The sequence below is a fragment of the Nerophis lumbriciformis genome, linkage group LG35, assembly GCF_033978685.3.
Source record: "Nerophis lumbriciformis linkage group LG35, RoL_Nlum_v2.1, whole genome shotgun sequence".
Taxonomy (NCBI): Eukaryota; Metazoa; Chordata; class Actinopteri; order Syngnathiformes; family Syngnathidae; genus Nerophis; species Nerophis lumbriciformis.
In genome coordinates this window covers 7,969,113-7,980,000 of record NC_084582.2, presented here as the reverse complement: position 1 = coordinate 7,980,000, position 10,888 = coordinate 7,969,113, and positions in this window count along the sequence as shown.

The following is a 10,888-nucleotide window of genomic DNA, read 5'->3' as shown; positions in this document are numbered from 1 at the left end:
TTTACGGAGCGGAGAAGGGACGCCTCGCCGGGGTCCGGGACCGAGGCCCCTTCCCCCGAGAGGGCCCCACCGGGAGCCGTAGCTGAGGTGATCCGCGAGAAGGGCCCGACGCACGTCCAGGGTCACCACCGCGCCCACCGCACCGACACCCCGCCTCGTCCGCCTTCGCCGCGGCCGGCGTCACGCGCAGCAGGTAAGCAGCTTACCTGCCCGCCGCCCCCGTGGCCGGGGGCTCGTAACAGGGGTCACTCCGCGCGCTCCGCCCGCGCAGCTTACCTGCCGCGACGAGTAGGATGGTCGCCGCGGTGCGCGCTGAAGCCTCGGGCGCGAGCCCGGGGGGAGCCGCCGCGGTTGCGAGGGACATCGCACCTCCACGCGCTTGGAGGTGCGCTCAGCGCGGCTCCCAGATGATTGCGAACTGGTGTGCGTCTGGGCCGTGACAGCGTGGCACGCGAATGTCTCTGCTGCATTGGATCAGTCTCCTTTCTTTAACAGGCAAAAACTTTATAACCTCACTAATGCCTTGCATCGTCTATATTAGATATATAATAACGGGCGGGTGCGGGCGGATGCGGTTTGATTAAATGTTAGATCGGGTGGATGGCGGATGGTTGACGACTTTTGTGATGCGGTTGCGGATGAAATAATTGCCTATCCGCGCATCTCTATTGTCAACCCTCCCGATTTTTCCGACAGACTGCGATTTCCAGGGCAATTATTCTCTCGAACGTGCCATAATGGTACAGCATTTAGCACCCACTATAACCAGCGTACCGGCCGAGTTGCTCACTTAAGTAACAGTAAGTAACAAACCCCGCCCACCTCAACCGACGCACGGAGGGGGGGGGGTTGATGTGTGGGGGAACAGGGTTGGGGTGGGGGCGGGGTTTGGTGGTAGCAGGGGTGTATAATGTAGCCCGGAAGAGTCAGGGCTGCATGGGATTCTGGGTATTTGTTCTGTTGTGTTTATGTTGTGTTAAGGTGCAGATGTTCTCCCGAAATGTGTTTGTCATTCTTGTTTGGTTTTGGTTCACAGTGTGGCGCATTATTAGTAAGAGTGTTAAAGTTGTTTTATATGGCCACCGTCAGTGTAACCTGTGTGGCTGTTGAGCAAGTATGCCTTGCTGTACCTTACATGTGCAAGCAGAAGATGCACACAACAACAGGCTGGATGGCACGCTGTCTGAACAGATTGTAGAGGGCGCTAAATGCTGTACCATCATGGCACGCCCTTATTATTATTGTTAGGGTGAGAATCGGAAATTATTAATCCCGGGAATTTTCGGCGAGAGGCACTGAAATCCGGAGGTCTCCCGGGAGGGTTGGCAAGTATGCAGCTGAGCCGCATCAGAGTGATCAAAGAGCCGCATGCGGCTCCGGAGCCGCGGGTTGCCGACCCCTGACCTAATTGGTCCAAAAAAGATTTTTTGCAAAACAATAATCATAATAATGTGCCGCTGTCTAGTGCCTGTGCTGTGTAGAGCTTGGCAATTCCAATATGCAGAGCACAGCGGGAGACAGGTAAAAAGGTATGTAACGCTTAAACCGGGGGTGTCAAACTCAAATACAGAGTGGGCCAAAATTTAAAACTGAACAAAGCCGCGGGCCAAGGTTGAACAAATGAACCTTTTAATAGGGACCCAAACAAGTTTTGCATTGAATATTGAACAAGCAAGGCTTATATAACTTTATAGTGACATGCAAAATCCATCCATCCATCTATTTTCTACCGCTTGTCCCTTTTGGGGTCGCGGGGGGTGCAAAATCGAGTTTCAAATAATAATAATAATAATGAAAAAATATCAATGGCATATCAAATAAAATTTAAATACAAATTAAATGCCTCTTTTCTATTTGCAGCCTTCTGAGGTTAATAAAATAAACTTTTTTCCACAGGCTAATAATACATTTGAAAATAAAATAACAATAATGAATGAATCAAACATTCAAGCCTTGAAGTAGCAAGAGAAAGTGCATGAATAAAATGTTAATTATTGCTCAAGTTTGCTACACTGGAGAGTTAGTGCTGCAAGGGGTTCTGGGTATTTGTTCTGTTGTGTTTATGTTGTGTTACGGTGCGGATGTTCTCCCGAAATGTGTTTGTCATTCTTGTTTGGTGTGGGTTCACAGTGTGACGCATATTTGTAACAGTGTTAAAGTTGTTTTTGCGGCCACCCTCAGTGTGACCTGTATGGCTGTTGATCAAGTATGCGTTGCATTCGCTTATGTGTGTGTAGAAGCCGCATATATCATGTGACATGGGGCCGGCACGCTGTTTGTATAGAGGAAAAGCAGACGTGACGACAGGTTGTAGAGGACGCTAAAGGCAGTACCTTTAAGGCACGCCCCCAATATTGTTTTCCGGGTGGAAATCGGGAGAAATTCGGGAGAATGGTTGCTCCGGGAGATTTTCGGGAGGGGCACTGAAAATCGGGAGGGTTGACAAGTATGATTATTAGCGGTGAATGCGGTGCCGCTGTATAATACCGGCGGGCCAGCTCTAATGTTAATTTGATATTGCCTCAAGGGCCAAATTAAATTACACGGGCCAGAGTTTGACACCCATGGCTTAAACCAAAAATTAATACAAGAGGCAAGTCCCGCTAGGAAAAGGCGCTGAAGCATAAGGAGGGCTATGTAAAACAAAAGTAAAACTGAACTGGCTACAAAGTCAACAAAAACAGAATGCTGGACGACAGCAAAAACTTACAGCGTGTGGAGCAAAGACGGCGTACACAAAGCACATCCGTACATGACATGACAATCAACAATGTCCCCACAGAGAAGGATAGCATATGCACAACTTAAATAGTCTTCGTTGCGAAAACAAAGCAGGTGCGGGCAATAGCGCTCAAAGGAAGGCGTGAAGCTGCTACAGGAGAACACCAACAAAACAGGAAGAGTCACCAAAATAACAGCGCAAGACAGGAACTAAAGCAATACACACAGGAAACAACAACAAACTCAAAATAAAACCTGGTGGAGTTTCATTTTTTAACCTTTTCTGCTGGTGGTGTGCCTCTGTATTTTTTTAATGAAAAATATGTGCCTTGGCTTAAAAAAGATTTGATAAGACGGCTAAAATGGCAATGCTCTATTGTGATAAGAATGCCAGACAACTCTACATGGTTCACAGATGAAATATTGGCTGCAACATCCTCCTTCTGAGTCACCCCCCCCCTGCTCTTGATTGTGTCTAACGTGAGACGTTTACGTGACGTGGGAAAATTGGACCACGACGTTCTCAAGGCCAGTGTTGTTATCGTCTGTGGCGAGTTTCACATGTGCCGAATGACTTCTTTCACAGACTAACCACTGAGTCCATTGAGTCCTGCCCCTATGAGATCTGTCCATGCCAGGAAAAAAAAAAGTGTTTCCGAGAGAGTCTATTCAAAAATAGAGCCCTGAATTTGATGCCAAATGGTGGTAAATAGTGGGAAAAAGTTGGACAGACCTCTTCCAGTGTTTATCTACATAGATACAGCTTGCATCCTCAACGGTTGGATGATTTAATAGCGACACACCAATTAAAACTACCAAAGCAGAAAGTGTTTTTGAACATTACATTTTCCCATGGAGTATTCTAAGTTTAAAAAAGGACTCAACCAATTGTCCTCATTTGGTTCATGGGCCGCAGAGAACTATAAGCAAACTTATCAACAAAACTGAAGTCTGAGTTGATTTACCATAAGATGGGAAACTCTGAATGTGTCATGATTAGGTCCTGGGTGTTTGCTTTTGCGGGATGCAACGGAAAGTTGGCTCGGGCGAGACGGGAATGTAAGTACATAATTTATTTTAATAATTACTAAAACAAAAAGAAGTAAACAAAAGGCGCGCACAATGGCGGAGAACAAACTATGAAACCAAAAAGACTATAAACATGGAACAAAAACTTACTTTGGCATGGGACATGAAGCATGATCTAAGAGGATGAAGAGCGTGTAGAGCATAATTGTGGGATGTCGTCAGACCGACAAACTGAAAACAATGAACTTAAATACTATAGACATGATTAGTGAAAGCAGGTGCGTGACTCAAAACGTGAAACAGGTGCGTGACGTGACAGGTGAAAACTAATGGTTGCTATGGTGACAAAACAAAACAAAAGTGCACAAAAAGTCCAAAAACAAAACCGAACATGACTAAAACAAAACATGATCACACAGACATGACAGAATGTTGAGTTTAAGAACAGTTGATCTACAAACCCTGTTTCCATATGAGTTGGGAAATAGTGTTAGATGTAAATATAAACGGAATACAATGATTTGCAAATCCTTTTCAACCCATATTCAATTGAATGCACTACAAAGACAAGATATTTGATATTCAAACTAATAAACTTTATTTTTTTTTTGCAAATAATAATTAACTTAGAATTTCATGGCTGCAACACGTGCCAAAGTAGTTGGGAAAGGGCATGTTCACCACTGTGTTACATGGCCTTTCCTTTTAACAACACTCAGTAAACGTTTGGGAACTGAGGAGACACATTTTTTAAGCTTCTCAGGTGGAATTCTTTGCCATTCTTGCTTGATGTACAGCTTAAGTTGTTCAACAGTCCGTTGTGGTATTTTAGGCTTCATAATGCGCCACACATTTTCAATGAGAGACAGGTCTGGACTACAGGCAGGCCAGTCTAGTACCCGCACTCTTTTACTATGAAGCCACGTTGATGTAACACGTGGCTTGGCATTGTCTTGCTGAAATAAGCAGGGGCGTCCACGATAACGTTGCTTGGATGGCAACATATGTTGTTCCAAAACCTGTATGTACCTTTCAGCATTAATGGCGCCTTCACAGATGTGTAAGTTACCCATGTCTTGGGCACTAATACACCCCCATATGAAGAGCTATGTCAAATATTAAAACTTTATAATAGTACAAATTACATTTAATAACCAGTGGTAACACCAAATTCTGGGCCCCCATACACAAAACACCTAAAGCAGGGGTTCTTAACCTTGTTGGAGGTACCAAACCCCAGGAGTTTCATATGTGCATTCACCGAACCCTTCTTTAGTAAAAAATAAAAGGTATTTAAAAAGAAAAAATTCAAGACAAAGTTATATGTTTTTTTTTACTGGTGCACAAAATGAACCACAACAAGTTACACACCTGCAAATCAGATGGAAAATTAGAGGGAACATTGTTTGGGGGTATCCATAATACGCCGATAGGGAGAAGTTTTTATTTACACGATGAGTCGGGTGTGTTTTGACCTCCGCCGAACCCCTGAGGCCGACTCACCGAACCCCTAGGGTTCGATCGAACCCAGGTAAAGAACCACTGACCTAAAGGGTCCACCACCCTAAACCCAACGTTTCTGCCCCATACGCACCCACGTCGTATGTTCACACGCACTAAAAAACTGATTGTTGCAATTATTTGTTTGAAACCAGCTTTTTTTTAAAACATGTAACAACCTTATGTATTTTTTAAAGATGGGATTAACATTACTTCAGTTAAACAGCCATTAATATATATATATTTTTTTACAAATTAAATGTCAAGTAGCCAGCCATAGTGTGCATTTATTGATGACATTTAATGATCTGCCAATATTTTACTTGAATATTTATGAACATGTTTTTTTTGGAATTCTGCCGATCAATCATTATGAAAGACATGACGATGGATGGATTTTTTTTTCTTATCATGCATTCTAACTCGTAAATAAGAGTCAGTTTAAAGAGGAACCAATAGGAGGTCCTCTATTCCGCCCCTAAAACCCAATAAATAACCATCCAAAAACCGCCAACTTACTAAATTTACATTTTGTGATTTGAATATTAATATTAGTCTTAGTGACATTGTTATTATGAGCGCCAGTGACGTGCGGTCATGGAAAGAAAAAAATGTAAAAAGAAAAAAAAATAATTAAATTGTTATATGTATCCAGTGATTATACTATAAAGTTATTTTCCATTTAACTTCACCAGTTTTAGATTATTTTTATTCAAAATCGCTGAATTTTCACATTTGCCGTTCAAATACTGAGAAGAGACGGTGCGGTGAACAGCAGCCAGTTGAGGCACGTCACTCAGTGCCTCACCATGGATTGCGGACTCGGCTAACTGCTGGCCTGCTGTGCAGTGAGACCGTATTGCTATATGAATTATATTATACATTTCCACAGTTTAGTTAGCTGAGGTATATAATGTACAGTGTATTTAGTCAACAACTGTATGTGTGTAAAGTATTTCTTGTGCTGAACAATCATAAAAGACACACTGGCTGAGGCTCGCGTAACCCCGCCTCCTGGTGCCGGTTAAGGCACTTTCGCTGCAGACTGCACCCCCCGACGGGAGCGCCACACCAACCAAAGCCCACACCCAAACCCTCCACGTGCAAGACCGAATCCACCCAAAAAAAGTCACTTAACAAGAAGCCAAAAAGTGCAAAAACAACAATGCTCGCACTGGAAGAGCCGTGAACGACTGCAGGGACACAACATTAGGTACACCTGCAGACTGCAGCACGGATTTCATATTTCATTCATTCACAACTCCTCCAACACCAACACCACTGTTCCCGCACTTATAAGTAAAGGTAAGACCATAATAACGTTTTTTTTTTATTAAATGTGCTTTTTTGTGTGCTACAGTTTGTATGTGTAAAGTTAAAGTTAAGTTAAAGTACCAATGATTGTCACACACACACTAGGTGTAATGAAATTTGTCGTCTGTATTTGACCCATTCCCTTGATCACCCCCTGGGAGGTGAGGGGAGCAGTGGGCAGCAGCGGCGCCGCGGCAGGGAATAATTGTTGGTGATTTAACCCCCAATTCCAACCCTTGATGCTGAGTGCCAAGCAGGGAGGAATGCTGGTATGAGCTTTTAATCAAAACCCGTTAACTGCTGCCAATCAAATGGTGAATAAGATACTCTTTAGGGTTCATATGTTTGTAAATCTGACTGTGATGAAGTCAGTGCCTCACCAGTCATGATGAGCGCTAACGCAGACAAACTATTCATAGCACCGACCTGATCACAACAGTGTGTGCTTGTGTTTACAGTATTTTTCAGACTATAAGTCGCAGTTTTTTTCATAGTTTGGCCGGGGGTGCGACTTATACACAGGAGCGACTTATGTGTGAAATTATTAACACATTACCGTAAAATATCAAATAATATTATTTAGCTCATTCACGTAAGAGACTAGACCAGGGGTCGGCAACCTTTACCAGCCAAAGAGCCATTTTGACCAGTTTCGCAAATTATAGAAAACAATGGGAGCCGCAATTTTTTATCTTTATTTTAAATGAATTAACACTGCACACTAAATTTTTTTTTTGCTTTGTGCTATGTATAAACTAGGGGTCCCACACCTTTATATGGAATTTGAAAGCTGCTGCGGCACGCGGGTTTTAAATGAATGGCGCTTGTCAGCGTCATGCGTGCCGTGATGGTACAGCATATAACACCCACTACAACCAGCGTGCCTGATCAGCCACACGTTGTATGATGTTTCCTCTTGCTCACGTAGGTGACAGCAAGGCATACTTGGTCAACAACCACACAGGTTACACTGACGGTGGCGGTATAAAAAAAACTATAACACTCTTACTAATAATGCGCCACACTGTGAACCCACACCAAACAAGAATGACAAACACATTTCGGGAGAACATCTGCACAGTAACACAACATAAACACAACAGGACAAATACCCAGAATCCCATGCAGCCCTAACTCTTCCGGGATACATTATACACCCCCGCTACCAAACCCCGCCCACCACAACCGACGTACAGAGAGAGAGAGGGGGGGGGGTGTTGATGTGTGAGGGAGCAGGGTTGGGGTGGGGGCGGGGTTTGGTGGTAGCAGGGGTGTATAATGTAGCCCGAAGAGTCAGGGCTGCATGGGATTCTGGGTGTTTGTTCTGTTGTGTTTATGTTGTGTTAAGGTGCAGATGTTCTCCCGAAATGTGTTTGTCATTCTTGTTTGGTTTTGGTTCAAAGTGTGGCGCATTATTAGTAAGAGTGTTAAAGTTGTTTTATATGACCACCGTCAGTGTAACCTGTGTGGCTGTTGACCAAGTATGCCTTGCTGTCACGTACGTGTGCAAGCAGAAAATGTTTATTGTATAACAAGTGTTGGGCTGGCACGCTGTTGATATAGATTGTAGAGAGCGCCAAATGTTGTACCATCATGGCACGCCTTTATTATAGCTGTAAGGGTGAAAATCGGTGAATATTAATCCCGGGAGTTTTCTGCGAGAGGCACTGAAATCCGGAAGTCTCACGGGAAAATTGGGGGGTTCAGCAAGTGAGCTGCTGAGCCGCATCAGAGTGATCAAAGAGCCGCATGCGGCTCCGGAGCCGCGGGTTGCCGACCCCTGGACTAGACGTATAAGATTTCATGGGATTTAGCGATTAGGAGTGACAGATTGTTTGGTAAACGTATAGCATGTTCTATATGTTATAGTTATTTGAATGACTCTTACCATAATATGTTACGTTAACATACCAGGCATGTTCTCAGTTGGTTATTTATGCCTCATATAACGTACACTTATTCAGCCTGTTGTTCACTATTCTTTATTTATTTTAAATTGCCTTTCAAATGTCTATTCTTGGTGTTGGGTTTTATCAAATACATTTCCCCCAAAAAGGCGACTTATATATGTTTTTTTCCTTCATTATTATGCATTTTCGGCCAGTGCGACTTATACTCCGAAAAATACGGTACATCATGGAGTGGTGTGCTGCTTCCCTGCTCCTTGGAAGTTTATTGTAGATCATAAATCATGGCTCTCAACTGGACATAGAAGGCTGAGGACTTAATCCGACAAGTTGGTACACTTTGACAGCCAGTTTAGAACCGAGAACAACACGAAAAGACGTAAAATAATAGATAATCAAACAACACCAAGAGGCAACAACACGTGGCCATGAAGCAATGATCCGACCCTGTCTGGAAGTTGTTTTTGTTTTTGTTGCTGTTGTCTCTCTCTGTCTTATCCCACTCTTGTCCCCCGCAATTTCCCCCTCTGTCTTCTTTTTTCTTCTTCTTTCTATGCCTTCCTGCTACGGTCCGGCTGCGCCAAACACTACATACATCCATTTAATAAAGTCGAATACAAATAAGGCAATAAGAGAAAGCCTAAGTCAATGTCAGCTTTATTATCAATTCTCCACATGTACAAGGAATCAAAATTGCGTTTCTCACTGTCTCTTGCGATTTCGATTCCTTGTATGTCTTGCACATGTGAAGAAAAATGAAATATCCCACGCTCCTTTTTTGTAAAGCAAATATATATACACATACATCATTTCGTGTATATATAAGGATTCATCTAATATACGTGCAGTCCACCTGGCAGCTGAAAATAATATCTTGTATTTGTTATGATTATGTTTGACATTTAATGTCAAATGCAAATGCGAAATAAATATATAAATGAACAAATACATAACGAATAAATACACTTTCTTTAACCAGTGGGATTGCACCAAGTTAAATCCATCCTTGAAATGTGATTACATGTTAAATCAATAAACTTCTGCATTCAAACGTACACATTGACACCCACTTCAGGCAAATATTATTTTCCTATATTTATTTTTTTCTTAAACAAATAAAGTAAAATTATATTTTAATGGGGAACTGCACTTTTTTTTTATTGTGCATATCGTTCACAATCTTACGACGGATAGATTTTTTTTAATGCATTTCTAAATAATAAATACAAACCTCGTTTCAATATGAGTTGGGAAATTGTGTTAGATGTAAATATAAACGGAATACAATGATTTGTAAATCATTTTCAACCCATATTCAGTTGAATATGCTACAAAGACAACATATTTGATGTTCAAACTGATAAACATTTTTTTTTTTTTTTTACAAATAATCATTAACTTTAGAATTTGATGCCAGCAACACGTGACAAAGAAGTTGGGAAAGGTGGCAATAAATACTGATAAAGTTGAGGAATGCTCATCAAACACTTATTTGGAACATCCCACAGGTGTGCAGGCTAATTGGGAACAGGTGGGTGCCATGATTGGGTATAAAAGTAGATTTCACAAGAAAAGGATGGGGCGAGGTACACCCCTTTGTCCACAACTGCGTGAGCAAATAGTCAAACAGTTTAAGAACAACATTTCTCAAAGTGCAATTGCAAGAAATTTAGGGATTTCAACATATACGGTCCATAATATCATCAAAAGGTTCAGAGAATCTGGAGAAATCACTCCACGTAAGCGGCATGGCCGGAAACCAACATTGAATGACCGTGATCTTCGATCCCTCAGACGGAACTGTATCAAAAACCGACATCAATCTCTAAAGGATATCACCACGTGGGCTCAGGAACACTTCAGAAAACCACTGTCACTAAATACAGTTTATACAGTTTGTTGCTACATCTGTAAGTGCAAGTTAAAGCTCTACTATGCAAAGCGAAAGCCATTTATCAACAACATCCAGAAACGCCGCCGGCTTCTCTGGGCCCGAGATCATCTAAGATGGACTCATGCAAAGTGGAAAAGTGTTCTGTGGTCCGACGAGTCCACATTTCAAATTGTTTTTGGAAATATTCGACATTGTGTGATCCGGACCAAAGGGGAAGCGAACCATCCTGACTGTTATCGACGCAAAGTTCAAAAGCCAGCATTTGTGATGGTATGGGGGTGCATTAGTGCCCAAGGCATGGGTAACTTACACATCTATGAAGGCACCATTAATGCTGAAAGGTACATACAGGTTTTGGAACAACATATGCAGCCATCTAAGCGCCGGCCGTCTTTTTCATGGACGCCCCTGCTTATTTCGGCAAGACAATGCCAAGCCACATTCAGCACGTGGTAAAACAGCGTGGCTTCGTAAAAAAAGTGTGCGGGTACTTTCCTTTGCCCGCCTGCAGTCCAGACCTGTC